The sequence below is a fragment of the Artibeus jamaicensis genome, unplaced genomic scaffold, assembly GCF_021234435.1.
Source record: "Artibeus jamaicensis isolate MK-2021 breed Jamaican fruit bat unplaced genomic scaffold, CSHL_Jam_final contig_233, whole genome shotgun sequence".
In the NCBI taxonomy this organism is placed as follows: Eukaryota; Metazoa; Chordata; class Mammalia; order Chiroptera; family Phyllostomidae; genus Artibeus; species Artibeus jamaicensis.
The window spans coordinates 56,105,196-56,120,288 of NW_026521486.1; the positions used below are offsets into that span (position 1 = coordinate 56,105,196).

At 40.0% G+C, this 15,093-nt stretch overlaps 1 non-coding gene across 1 annotated transcript; it reads right to left on the minus strand.

Moving 5' to 3' along the window:
• Positions 1-3,358: 3,358 nt before the first annotated feature.
• LOC119064220 (U1 spliceosomal RNA) lies at positions 3,359-3,520 on the minus strand. Its single transcript, XR_005085342.2, has one exon. It is a non-coding gene; the product is annotated as a U1 spliceosomal RNA (small nuclear RNA).
• Positions 3,521-15,093: the final 11,573 nt, after the last annotated feature.

Genomic DNA, 15,093 nt, shown 5'->3' on the forward strand with positions numbered 1-15,093 from the left:
TCCTTACCGGCGTCAGGTTTGTTTTTATATCATGGACACTGATTTTATCTTTGCATTGGCTGCAAAAAAAGCAAAGCTTCACAATGGGTATCACTCCTCACCAATATAAGTGGATTTAATTCTAACTTTATCTTATCTTTTTTCTTTATTTTCTCCCTTTTCTCACTTGCAACTTTTTATTTTAGATTTTATGCTGTTTGATATTGCATTTTAACATGTCACTTTAAATCGTTACTAGAATAGAGAAAGGTATGTATAAGTAAATAGAAGAATTATGAAAATACAGCATAAGATCATTTGATCTGTACACATAAATTTAAGTCACAGCGATGCGAAATCAAGTGGATATGAGATGAGGCATTGGGAATTTAAATTTTTAATCCCAAGCTCCAGCACTTGTCATTCCTGTGCCCTTGTAAATGTCTTATAAATACAGATTTCTGCTCTGAACAAAATTTAGAAATTTGCTGTGATGTTTAGAAACAATGGGAGGACCGATTTCTTTATGTGACTTACATTATAGAGCTGAGGGAATATTATTATTGTTAATCATGTCTTTGGGAGACAGACGGGCTGGTCCTCCACTCAGCACTGGCGAGTTGAAGGTTGAATCTGCCCCCATCGGTGCCCCTCACCTATGACACACACCACTGCCCACCTGCTAACGCTGTGTTGGAATCACTCATAACACAAGTGCTAGGGTTTTCTGACCTAATTAAAAATGTACAGTGACTTTCATGGAAGTACTTGCTTCTTAATTTTTAGCTCTTCTTCAAAGGTATTGTTTAAAGGCATGACAACACACTCTGATTCTAAGCACCCCAGTTACGTAATGGAGAATGTTTACCCATATTTTGTCTGAAACCACTCCTTTTCTATCAGCTGTCAATAAGAGACCATCTCTGTTCCCAGTGAAACTAAGTCATTATCATTGATGCTTCAGCTTTTCTTTCATCTTATGGGCTCCAGGGCACTTAATGATTCTGCTTCTCTCCGTCCAGAAGAGTAGTGATCTTCACTTTGATTCACTTAACATTTAAATTTTCAACTGCATAAACTGCTTAACCTGTTCAACTCCTGATAGCTTAGCTCAGCAAAGATAATTCAGGTCTATTTAAAATATAACATGCGGCCCTGGCTGGTGTGGCTCAGTGGGTTTGGTGCTGGCCTGTGAATCAAAGGGTCCCTGGTTTGATTCCCAGTCAGGGCACATGCCTGGGTTGCAGGCCAGGTCCCCAGTAGGGGGTGAGTGAGAGGCAGCCACACATTGATGTTTCTCTCCCTCTCTTTCTCATTCCCTTCTCCTCTCTAAAAATAAGTAAGTAAAATATTTAAAAATATATAACATTCAGAAAACATGACATTAGGCATCACACATATAATAGGTTCTTTCCCTCAGTAAAATCAGTCCCCACGCACTCATAGTAATTTATTGTATATTATCCAAGTTCCTACAAGGTGAATTAAGGTCCAGATTTGCTCACTTATCAGTGTCACCAGAAGGTTTAGGTGAAGACAGGAAGCTCTGGAAGGGTCAGGGAGGGCACCTCTATTTCGCCTGTGTGTGCAGGAACTCAGCCAGCTGGAGACAGCCCGGACTCCAGGTTTGCTGGAGCAGCACTATGTCAACAGCAGTTTTTAACAGACAGGTTTTACACTATTTAGTAAGCCAGAAGGACCAAATATGTAAACCCTTTTCTTCTACTAAAAGATTTCCAGCACTTTACTAGTAAATAGAGTACCTTAAGTTTATAAGAACTGAAATAAACTTTTTCTTTTTCTTTCTCTAAATAGTGATGTCTTACTTACCAGCAGTTCTTGATTATAATAGAGACCAAGTTATTAATCTTTTCTTATATGACTAGTGTTTATTTGTTTTCCTAAGAAATTTCAAAAATATTTGCCTAAACAATGGTGATCAAAATATTATTTTAAAAATATTATTGCTTCCCAAATTTGCTATTCACCTTTTGGATTTAGAACTATAAAATTATGGAATGGTAAGATGTGAGGTAAGGGGTTAAGATTGAAATTTCCTTATATGAATATACAACTGACCCAGCATCATGTATGAAAAAATCAATCATTTCCCTACTGATGTGCATTACTACATTTTTAATAAATGTTTGTATATATGGTGGTGTGTTTTGCTCTCTCTACTCTGTTCTATGTACCTATTATTTTACACAGTTTCACATTGCCTTAATTGTTATAGCTTTATAATAAGTCTTGCTATCTGGAATATAAACTTCCAACTTCTTTTTCTTCTTCAAAAAAGAATATTGCTTTGGGTTTTTTATGCCTTTGGCATTTCCAGATAAATATTAGAATCAACTTGTTGAGTTAAAAAATATTTGCTAAAATTTTTATTTGGATCATGTTGAATCTATCCGTGAATTTGAGAATTGACATTTTGACAGAATTGGGTATTCCAGTCCATGAACATGATCTATCTCTCTATTTAGTTAGGCCTTCTACATTTTTCCTAAGAATATTTTATAATTTGTTTATTTATTTACTTATTATAGTAGACCGCTCTGCCTAGTTTTAGGAATTGTATCTCTACCCCTTGTGGCTAAGGATGAGAAATGACCTTTGGAATGCGAGCCACAGGAGACAAAGCTTGTCTCTGGTAGCAAATGCTGCCTCAGTTCCTCTCCCTGCCCCCAAAGCTTGGTCGGAAGTCAATGACTGGTAAGACCCCTCACAGCGGGGGGGCAACCTAAGCCAGACTCAATCACTTGAGAGGCCTTCATGGAAGGACTTGGGGGGCTGCAACAAAGAGCAATGGACTCTCGCCCCCCCCCCCCCCCCCCCCCGCTTCAACATAGCCTGAGTCCCCATGTTCTCTGGGAGAAGCACTTCCTGATTCTAATGCCCTTAAGCCTGAATACCTGTTGGGGAGAGGTGCAGCTCCTTGCCTTGCTAGAGCGTGTCCTGGGAGAATATCTGGCATCACAAAGACTTGCTGATAAACCTGTGAAATCTGCTCTGCTAAGAGTGCTTTCATTCATATGATAAGGGTCCGAGAGGAAAAGAGTATGTCTCCCAAAGTTTCTGCAACTCTCTTCCTGACAGACACTCACTCAGACTGAAGCCCTCAGATCTCTTTGAAATGTTATCTACTGTTTGATCCTTGTCACCCTGTATTCTTGTGTATTACAACCCAATAAAAGGCTATGGAGAAAGGCACTCGAGGCCTTTTTCTCCTCGGAGGAACTGGCCACAGCCCACTCCTCCTCCCTAAACAGGTCTCATCTTGTCTCAGTCATATTCATATTCATTCACGCATGTCTGTGGCACTGGGGGGACTCGAGAGAAAAGTCGCCCCCACAACTTATTTAATTTTTTTAAAGGCCAGAGGAGAGCACCAACGCAGTTCCCCACGATCACAAATTATGCAGCCAAGTTCCCCACATTTGAGGTCACTGCAGAGGCCAGCCCATTGGACTGCAATGGGTGAGGCTCACCCTGGGAAAACCACCTTTGTGATCTCGGATCTCTTCTGCTGGGTAGGTATACATAGTTATTTTTATAAAGTTCTTGCACATTACATTTGCTTTATATTTATTGATGGGTATTTGATGGTATTTTAAATAATATTATTAAAACCGTATGTTCATTCATTGCTTGTATGTACAGACAAATTAATTTTTGTGTATTCTAGTTTCTAGTGACCTTAGTATATGCCTTTATTAATCTAATAATTATACAAAGATTCTTTTTGATTTTCTCTGTATACAATCATGTTATCTGTAAATAAGATGGCAGTTACATATCTTCCTTTTTAGTTTTTAATTCTTCTTTATCCCTGCCTCTATGCCTTGCTAAAACTTCCTTATAATGCTAAATGGGAGTGGTAATAGCAGTCAGCTTTGTCTTATTTTTGTATCAACTTTCCCTTTCACCATTAAATATGATATTTGTGGTCAGTCTTTTATAGCTACTCTATTAACTTACAGATATTCTCTTGTATTGATAATTTGCTAAATTTTTTATCATGAATAGATATTAAATTTGTCAAATGCTTTCTCTGCATCTGTGAAGATAATCACATAATTTTTCTCCTATATTCTGTTAATGTGTTGAATTACATTGATTAATTGCCTGATGTAAAACTCAAACTTTCATTCTTGGAATGAACTTAGCTTGGACATAATGTGTTATCACTTTATTTATGCTAGATTCATTTTGCTAATGTTTTATCAAGGATTTCTAATATTTTTGTTGATGAGAGAGAATGGCCTCTAACTTACTTTCTTATATGAACTTATCAGGTTTTAGTGTCATGGTTGTTTTAAATTCAAAATATGAGTTGGGAAGTATTTCCTTTCCTCATGATCTGGAAAACATTAATGAAGATTGCTGGTTTTTTTTTCATGCTTGGTAAAATTTGTTAGTTTGGGGGATTTCTTTGTGATATACTAATACTTAGGATATGTTTTCTTATTTGTTTTTATTTTTAACACAGATCTATTAGAAAATAAAGAAAGCAGAGGATTTATAACATAGCAGGTACACAATGCATCAGGTAAAGTGAGTGGAGATATCTTTAGAACTTTCTTAGAAATATATGTATATGTCTGTGTATATATATATATTTATTCATGCATCTATTATATATGCAATCTCTGAAGAATCATTGATGATTTTGATCAAGGATGTGATGTGTTCAAAGTGATCTGTTGTGTAAGATAATTTGGTGGTGGTGTGTCCAAAGAATTGGATAGGGCAGAAGTTGGAGGTAGGAAGGCCAATGGGAGGCTATTGCAATAACCCAGACATGAAGTACCAAGGACCTGGCTTTAGATAGCAAGTATATAAGTAATTAGGCAGACAGAAGGTTGGTAAAGGAAGAAGCAATAGAAAAATAGAATTTGTTGGCTGATTGAAAGTCAAGGATGAAGAAGAAAGAACAGATCTCTTTGACAAGGAATCTTGAGTCTGGGTGATAAGAAACCAAGAGAGTTAAATGGACTCTCCAAGACATGAGAGTCCTACTAATTGCACTTCCTGGCTATTGATTTTTGTCTCAGGACTTTGGTATTAGGCATGGAATTTCAGTCTCAGACCTGGACCCCTGAGATGGACAGCAGGGAAACCATGCATTTTAACCAACAACAGGTGGGCAAGACTGTGGTAGAGGCAATTTCTCTTTTAACGATCATCTTCTCTACTCTGACGACATTTAATTCTGAACTTCATAGGCAGAAATCATTATCTCCCTCACATGTCTGTGCAAAGAAAGAAAAACTGATAAAAATTTTAAATCGTGGTGGGCTAATTATAGTACCTAAGTTTGGAATTGGTAATTAAAAGCCATATAACTGAACAAACACATCAAAATGTAATTGCAAATAGGAGTGATTACACTGAAAAAAATTTATTCATCTGGAACATGGTGTTATTAGAGGAAAGAATAACAAAGTGTGATTGATTTAAGCTACACTCAATATCTAAATTAGTTTATTTGAGGCATAAATATTGACCGGTGATAAACTCATATAATATTTTGTGTTGTTCATTGTCCAGTACATTTTGATATTAGCTATTAGACATGTCATTCATCACTGCACTATATACCATATCTTTTGAGGATGTGATAACAATATATAATGTGAAAAAATGCAAAGATTTGGCTTATAAATGTTATTTGCCATTGTATAATAATGAACATTTTCTAGCTTTCTGGCCCACAGATTTAAAGGTGGTGAACCCTTCTAATTTTTCTCTACTCTTTGATAGCTACTCTCTCTTTTGTGACTTAATTTAGATTTTCAACCTACAAGACACCAAAGGTGTCCATTTCATTCTGTAGCAAGTGTTCCTGAACTAGCTTAAGTGAAAATAATAAGAGCTTCTTTTCATTCTCCAGTGCTCACCACATGCCTGGTACCCACAAAGTCACTTCATGAGTACTCATAGGTATCTGAATTTTCAGGCAAAGAAGATGAGACTTGGCAGGCCTCCATACCCTGTCCATGGTCCTCACACTGGAAGGCAGTAGAGGAAAGGTGTGTACTGGGGTTTTCTCAGCTCTAGAACCTGCATCTCACTATCATTTTTTTAAATGAGCCATACCATCCCTCTGTATGATTAGTTTTTTTAAATGAACATTTATTTTTCTCTTCTTTATGACAAGGTCGTAGGCTCCCTGAATGCAGCTCTATGCTTTATCAGCTATGGCAAGTACCAGTGTTGGCGTTGGGTGTTGGAAAGTTCTGGCCCAATCTAAAGCCTTCTGTGAATTTGGAAGTCTGACATATATCTAGGTGAATAGGCCATGACTCGTGGAGGGTGTGCATATGGGCATGAGGGGCTAAGGAGACTCTTGTGAAGGTTCTTGTCCTCTTGGAAAAGGAGGATGAAGATTTGCAAGTTTAGTCCAAGGACCATGGCAATGGGGAAACTACTTCAATATGTGAAGGGGTATGTTACTCAGATTGTTCCTTGCTGGGCACTGCTTAAGGCTGACCCGGATCCGACCTCTGTCCAGGAGGGCCTGAGGAGAGGACATTGTAACAAAGTGGGAAGCTGTATTGTCTGAACATCTGAGAAACATGGGGGCACACACAGGCAATGATGAAAGTTACAGTAGTGGCAGTTGGAATCAGTTTCCCTTCCTCATTAAGTGGGATTAGCTTGCAGTTTTAATCAGCATCAAATGTATGTGAATGCCTAATTTAAATGTCAGCTGTAAATACTTAAGTCTATTCAATTTGCTAAACATTTCACATATATTACTTCATTTATTCTTCAAATCCATCCCTAAAAAATAGATTTTTTTTCAAAGTGCTGAGGCTACTAAGGCTCAGAGTAGTGAAATAAATACCTTAAAATCTAGCAATCATCAGCTGGCAGATGACTCCGTGACTCATGGCTGCTTTATAATTCTGGAATGTAGTACAAGTGGGAGTGAGTGGGGTTTCCTCCTCCCCAGAGGGTGGAATGAAGGAGAAACCAGTTCTTGTGGATGGCAGCCGAGGTCCCAGCTGCACCCTGGTACTCTGTCCACTTTTAACCTGTGTTTTAACAGGTTGGTAACCTGTGACGGCAAGGTTGCCGTCATGCAGTTACCACTAGTCACAGGAGGGAGAAAGCTGCCAATGGGTAATAGGAGATGGCATTTGGAAGGACATGTGAAACAACCTCTGGAGGCTTGAATTATGAGGGATTTGAAAAGGGCCAGGGCTCCCCAACTTGTGTAGATGGGATTGATCTCGAGAGAATATTGTTATCATGCACTAGTGTATATTTGTGTCTGTAACCATCGATCTAATCCAGTGCCTGGTATGCTAAATGTGTTCTGGAAATTGTTGAATTGAGTGGCACTAGAAGGAGAACCAAGCTTATGACATGATCCGAAGCCTTCACCATTAGTTTCAGAGAGAAAATGGAAGCGATTTTAAATATTTTAAGTAAAGAGGAATTTAATATAGGGGATCAGGGGCTTGCATCATTGTTGGAAGAGATGAAGAAGTATTTTTTAGACTGGCCTCCTGTTCTGATTCTCAGAGCCACATGGAAGTGACCTATCGCAGGAGGTACCAGGAGCTGACACACTGGAGGTCCATGTGGAATCAAGGCCTTGATGTAACTGCTTCTTTATCTTTGATTCAAGTGCCTCTCCTGCCCAAAAAGCTTAAGAATGGACACCATAGGCCTGGTCCAGTGGCTCAGTTTGTTGGAACATCGTCCAGTGTACCAAAAGGCTGTAGCTTCCATCCCCGATCAGGGTATGTACGGGAGGCAACCAATCTGTTTCTCTCTCATATTGATGTTTCTCTCTCTCCATTTCTCTTTATACAATCAATAAACATTCTCAGGTGAGGATTGAAAAAGTAAAATAAGATAAGATAAAGTAAAATAAAAAATGGACACCATAGCGGTGATCCAGGGCTTAAGACGTCAGGTCACGAAAGGCGGCCAATGCTGCTATCGCTACACCTGTGTCTCGACACCAAGAAGCTGGTAGAAATACCTCCTGTTACAGCTATGCTGTCCAGCAGAAACAGACAGAAAGGCAGAAAGATGGTCTCTACCACACTTCTGCCCTACAACCTATCACTGTGCATTCAGCTCATGCTGCAAGGGAGTCCAGGAGTCACAGCCTGTCATTTTCCAACATCTCCAAACAGAAGGAGGTACAAATGGAGGTGGAGTCCAACCAGCTCACAGTGTAGAGTCCAAAGAGCAAAGCACTCAGCGTCTCAGGCTCAATTTCCCCATCGAACAGTGAGGGTGTTAATAATGGTATCTACCACTAAAAGTCATTGTTGGGATAAAGGGAGGTGAGAAAAAGATGTATAAGACATAATATTATATCAAATTTAGTACTGGTTATTCAGCTGTAATCTATGTCTTTAATTCAACAAGTATTTATATTGCAGGTATGGTTCTAAGCACATGGCATGGATGACTAAACAAAACAGACAAAAATCCCCTCCACAAGCAGCTTCGCCTCTAATGGGGAGAGAGGGCTGACAAAACTGAACAGCATGAACAGTTCATACAGTATTTTAGAGGATAAGGGTTATGGGAAGGAGGGAAAGAGCACACACAGGGAGTGCCAGCAGTGGGGGAGGCAGATTCCAAGCTAAATAGGGAGGAAGGTCTCACTGGGAAGACAGAATTCCTTCAAAGGCTCAAAGAGGAGTGAGAAAAATGAGATGTTTGAGAAAAGAAATCTAGCAAAGGCTTTGATGAAGCAGTATGGCATATCTGAAACAAAAATGAAAGTAAGACAAAAGCAAGAACCCCAAACCAGCAAGGAAGTCTCTGTGGCTGGAGAAGAGAGTAAAAAGGGGAGATAGCTAGGAGATGGGGCCAGAAAGGTATGGAAGCTGGTGAGCCAAGGGTTTTGTAGGCTACTGGAAAGGTTTGAGCTTTTATTCTGAGACATGAAGACGGTAGGGAATTCTGATCAGAGGGAACATAATCTTACTTAATGTTTTGAAGGGTCATTCTGGCTGCTGAGTTGGGAATGGAAATTTTTACCCAGTGATACATAGTAATAGTCATCAATGCAAAATTTGTTGTCAGGTACTTTAAGAACCCGTGTGCCAGTTATGGTGTTGTGAATGAGAATACCATGGTCAGCAAGATCAGTGTGAGCTTCATGGGTCAGGTTTGTACGACAGGAAACCAGGCTCCTGAGGGTGTAGGACAGAAGGCCTGGAGCTCTGCTGGCTTTGGGGAGGTAAGGGGAGCAGGCGGCAGGGGTGGGGACTGCATTGGTGAGGCACTGCAGTGGTAAGTTAAATACAGTCCCAATGACATTAAAATGTTCTGGGAAAAAATCTTATGTATATATCAATACATTGACAAACACTCAAACTGTTAAGAGACAAATTTTGAATAGTGTCAAATTTGAATAATAGCTGTACTTAACAAATCACGGATATTCAATGGAGTGAGCTGGAAAACTTGTGGATGTCTCACAAGATTGTTGTTAGGCAATTATGACACAGGATTAGCTGAAGAATAGAAATGAAATACTATGTTTGTTATCCCATTGGGTAGTACAAAAGCACTCCTATAGCATTACACATCTGCTATTACCATCATTCACGTTTACTTGGCAATTACCTAATTGTGTAATTTCTACTCTTTCAGTAATCTTATCTTACAAGATTTTATCCTGCACATTTACCCTGCCTAAGCCATTGAGATAATTACGTCTCGATATACAGACTGTGTAATAGCAGACTCATCAACATTCTCCCCCCACCCCGCTGCCAGCTTTGGAGTTGCTTCACAGATATGTCCTTTTATTCTCTTTTCTATAAAATCTTTCTTCTTAGTCACAAGAATAAAAGGCTTCATTAACTATTTTGTGCTTTAGATCTTTGTACCAAATCACCCTCTTCCCACAGATAATTGACAACATCTAGCTATAAATGGCTCTTCAGGTGTTAGGAAAATATTGGATGATTATAAGATATCACATATCAAATGACTGGGGTTATGGGTATTTGGAAGTTTAATTTTCTTTCGCCCCATTACCCTAGGGCAGACTCCTCTGATAGGGTTAGATGAGGTCAGGCACAAGTTTTATTACTGGGAGAAGTATAAGAACTGGGCTTAAATACGTCAGAAAGTGCTTGGAGTACTGTAGCATCGCTTTAGTAATATACAGGTTTTGTTGACACACGAAAATTCTTACTTATGTCAGGGCTGGGACTGGGGTGAGGCCAATCAGGTGCAGAACTTCAGGAGGCACGCAACTCTCCCGGTAGTGCCAGCAGAGCGCCACGTCTTAAGGCTTCTGGCCAGCCCTGCCCTTGCGGGGGCCTCCTCCAAAACTCACCCTAGTGCCTTGCTTACTTTACCCTAGTCTTGGCTTTTGACTGCCAACTAATCATATTGTATCAAGGATATGAAACCTCTTACTTTTGTTTATATTCCTCCGTCCAGGAGGAAGTTCTCTGTTGGGTGTTCAGATATGCCCAATAAATGTCTGTGTATCTATTTGCCTTTCAAGATTCTGCTCATGGACTTTCTCCTGAATGCCCACTCCCCCATTCACATCCCCGTAGCACCTGGACGCCTGTTTGTTTGAACCCCAAAACTTCAAATTTTGAAAAACTTTTTTAGAAGTTAAATTTATGGGGGTAAATTCATTATGAACATTATATTAACTTCAGGTGTATGACTTCATTATAGGACATCCGTACACTCTATTGTGTGCTCACCCCCCGACTTCCAGTTTTCTTCCCTTGTCATGTTTTAGACGCCCTCTGTTCCTTTCCTTTCTGATAACCACCATTCACTTGTCTGTATCTATGATTTTTTGTTAGTTTGTTTCATTAGTTTCTTGCTTTTTGTTTTATATCCCACACATGTCTGAAATCCTATGGTTCTTGTCTTTTTCCACCTGACTTATCTCACTTAGCTTGAGGGAAGGGAGGATGTCATGTTTGTGTTCGAGTCCCTAGCACTTAGCCTGGGGCCCTATACACACATAGTGGGTCCTCAGGAAATGTTTAGTGAGTAACTGAAATAATACAACATTCGAAAAGGACTCTGTGTAGAAGTGATCGTTCTGAAATCAACCACATTAAAAAAAAGCAGATCTCTTCCCAAATGCAAATGAATCCTAACCGTGTTCCACATGGGGACGATTTGCCATTATTGTCTGTTGACTGTAAAGTGAAGTAAAGTAAAAAATGATTTCTAGAAAAGAGATACCTAAAATGTCAGGCACATTATTAGCTGAGGCTTAGCCAGCTGCCAGCTAATTACCTTAGCCACAGGTTCTAAAGTAAACACAGATGCAGCGAAGTAATTACCACCAGAAAGCAAAACACTTCCAGTGCAGACTGGAAGGCAGCCTTGGCTGGCTCTTTGTAAGGGAACAAAGACAGGCTGGAGAGAGCCAGAGATGGGGTGGAACGGCTAGGGGCTGGGGCATCTCGTAAGAGGCTGGGAAGGGGATCAACCTGAGAAAGATTTGGTGGGAAAACCGATGGGAGTGTCACAGTAGTTTCCCACCCATATTTGAAGGGCTGCCACGTGAAAGGGTTATCCTGGGTTATTGGCAAGACCACTACCATCAGTTCTAAAACAAAAACAAAGTTAAACAACAAAAAAGTAATACATTTACTGAACATCAATGTATTACTTGTATAATTGCAGAGTTCTTACAGTAGCTCCTGCTCCACTCAGACACTATAACCCTGATTGTACCAGTGGGCAGACCAAGGGTGAGGGCGTTATGTTACTCATCCAAGGTCCTGCAGGCAGTGAGTGGAGATTCCAGCTACTTGTGGCGGAGCCTGGGCTCTCTCTTCTCTGTACTCTGGGCATCACTAAGCACCTGATGGCACTGCCCACGAGAAATGGAGCTCCAAGTCCACACTTTCTCTGGTGAAATTCCTTATATTTTTGGACATGTTACAGCAACGAGCCCCTGAAACAAGTGCAAAACAGAACTAAATCCTATTACGAGAGATGACTTGTGCAGAGTCACATGGCCAGGTGTCAGCTGAGCTGGGACTCTGGCTCTCAGTGACTTTCCAGCCCCACAGGGGCTCTTCTCAGTGGACGCTTTCCCGAGATTTGGTGGCTCTTGTCCGCCAAGAGGGAGGCAGGGTCTAGCAGCAAGCAAACAACCCCCGGATCCTGTGATCCGTAGTTGTTAACTCCTCTTTTTATGACACTTATCACACACATAAAATAAGAGAATACAGAGAGAGTTATTTTGGTGAGGGAGGCTGCAGCGTCATGGTGTTGAGTGTGGTGGCCTTGAGGCGGAGTAACTGTGTGCAGGAACCCACAGCGGGTCTATGGAAAGAAAACACTACACAGGCAACATACATTTGTATAAAGTAGTAAACAATAACAACAAAAAACTTTAAAAAAAGTGACAAATGGTGCTAAACATTTTGTCAAAGTTCTCTGCAAAATGGAATGTGAAATAATTTTAGGTGGTAGAGTATATATTTCAATTAATTTTTAAGACCATGAGACTTTTATGATAAAAAGAATGTTATCTAATATGTATGCATTTTAAGTTAATGGCATCTTCAGTAAAATACATAAGTATATAAACACAAGTAAATACTTTTTATTTTTATATTTTTATATACTCTATTTCAAAATTATTTTCTATTGCATTTAATTTTTGCAAGTAAAATAAGTAGAAGCTTCTCTTGTGATGTCTTGGTGAGAGTTTAGGTTTGTTAGAGATGTAGATTTCAAATCAGCTAAAAAATGTCAAGAGGGATGTTGGCTATTACCAGGGTACCTCTGGCCAGCACTGACTTTGAGGTCAAACATTCCACATGAGCCCCACAGGCTTACTCTCCAGGAATGCAGTGATTGGTCACCCTGGGGGTGGCTGGGCTCTGAGGAATGACACCTACCTACCAAATATGTGAGGCTGAGAGTGAAGCTCCTTTGCTATAACAGGGGAAAACAGGAAGGAATATTTATGTGAATAATTAATGCATTCCTACCTCATCAAGGGAGTCAACCTAAGGATCAAAATCCCATTCAGAAGATAGCTTAATATGACTAAAGAAACAGATTGGTCATCATAATTTATAATTATATGTTTTATTGAGTGGTCAGCTCTTTAAATTTTGCCTCTCTACCTCAATTATTTTACTTTCTACCGTCTATCCAGTGTCTAGCCTATGGACTGCCATGTAGTAGGCATTCAATAAACATTTGTCAAGTGAACAAATGAATGATTCCATTAAACAGTGATGGCACTGTGCAGTCATCCATCCCAAGGACCGGAATTCTCTTGAGCACTGCTCAACACTCTCCACCTTAGCAATATAGGAGACAAATGACATGTGTATGAGAATTCATGTGTCATTTTCACTACAGTCATCATTACTTCACATCTAGCCAATTATCATTATACAACTATTATTCTGCAATTGAGGAAATTATAGGTGTTGTCACATCATTTACTTCCCAGATCTCTGGGATCCCTGAAGGTAAGAGTGGTGCATTCATTTCTGCATGACCTGTTCTTTGGTGCTTAGCAACCGTGCCAGATGCAGGATGAATATTTGTTGAGTGAGTAAATGATTACTGAGAATACAACCTAGCACGGGGATCAAAAATAATTGTGTCGCCACTGTCGTCTCTTGCGCCCTGGCAGACATCTCTACTTGGTCGTGAAACTCTTTCCCTCTGAGGTTAGATGGGATCATGGCCTCCTTCCCCACCAAAGCTCTAGGCAGCATCACTAATTTACTGGAGCTGATCAGGTGAAATGTGTTTCCTACCCCTATCTTATTTATTGAGTTGGCCTGGGGCAGGGGGTGGGAATCACTCATTTAGGGGTGTGACACTGGTTATGATTTAACAACTAACATTTATCTACTATCCACCATTTGTTTGCTACATGTTGGGGCTCTGAAAAGGTATAACATAAGAATATGATACCCACCTTTAAAAAGTTTCTTCTATAGTGAAGAAGAAAGATCCCCCAAATGATGATGTAGTACGGTATTTGCTATAGTAGAAGCACATATATAGGGTATTATCTCAGGGAAAGTGTGTGTGTGTGTGTGTGTATTGGGCAGGTATGTAACGAAAGTTCAAGGGAATACATGGAGAGAAAGTGACTATTAAGCTGGCTTTGAAAACTGAGCCCTGGGTGGTGTGGCTCAGTGGACTGAGCACCGGCCTGTAAACTAAAGGGTCGCCAGTAAGATTCCCAGTCAGGGCACATGGGTGGGTTGCACCCCAGTGGGGGTATGTGAGAGGAAACCACACACTGATGTTTCTCTCCATCTCTTTTTCCTTCCCTTCCCCTCTCTCTAAAAAATAAAAAACATATTAAAAAGAAGAAAAAGTGAGATAAACCATGTGGGGAAGAGTAGTTCATATGGAGCTGGAGTAAAGACACACTGACTCTGAATGCACATTCTTCTGTAATATACATATTAGCATCGTGGTATGTTTGCAGGGTCTGTTTGGACCAAAAAAATGGGTCTATTCATGTTGGAATTTCAGCCTTTGGAGAAGATATTTGTGTTGACTCTCTTCCTGATCTATTTGAGATCATACCACATGCCGTCATGTATGCATGAGCTGGCCCTGCCTATAATCCACGCTGGAAGCAGTTTAGAAGTTGTTTGTATCTTATGAGCGAGAAAGATTTTTGTATAAACTCTGGCAAAGCCATTATTCTGTTAGCCAATTAAAAAGCTCCAATCCAAAAAAGAAAAAAAAAACAGGTCAAAAAACTTGCTGTTTGACATCATGTAAAGCAGACACCAGTAGTCACTGAAGGTTCCAGCTTTGTTATTTTGAGGACCAAGGCTTACACTTTGAGATCTGGCCCTTCCCACATGTGCCCTGATTCTGTCCACACTCTCTACCTTCCGGAAGCTCTTGGGTCAAGAAGAATAAAGGAGGAAGGTGAGAGAAGGGAAGGGAAAAGCTGGCATTTAGGATTAGGCAGTTTAATTTAATACATACAGAAGTTCTGGAGGTCACTTGCAAACTTAATACATTCAGAAGCGAACTCCTTTCTTCCAAAATAAACCTGTTCTTCATCCATTTCCTATGTCTCCCATTCATTCTGTCTCTGGAAATCGTGGGGATTTCCTCACTTTGTTGCACCTC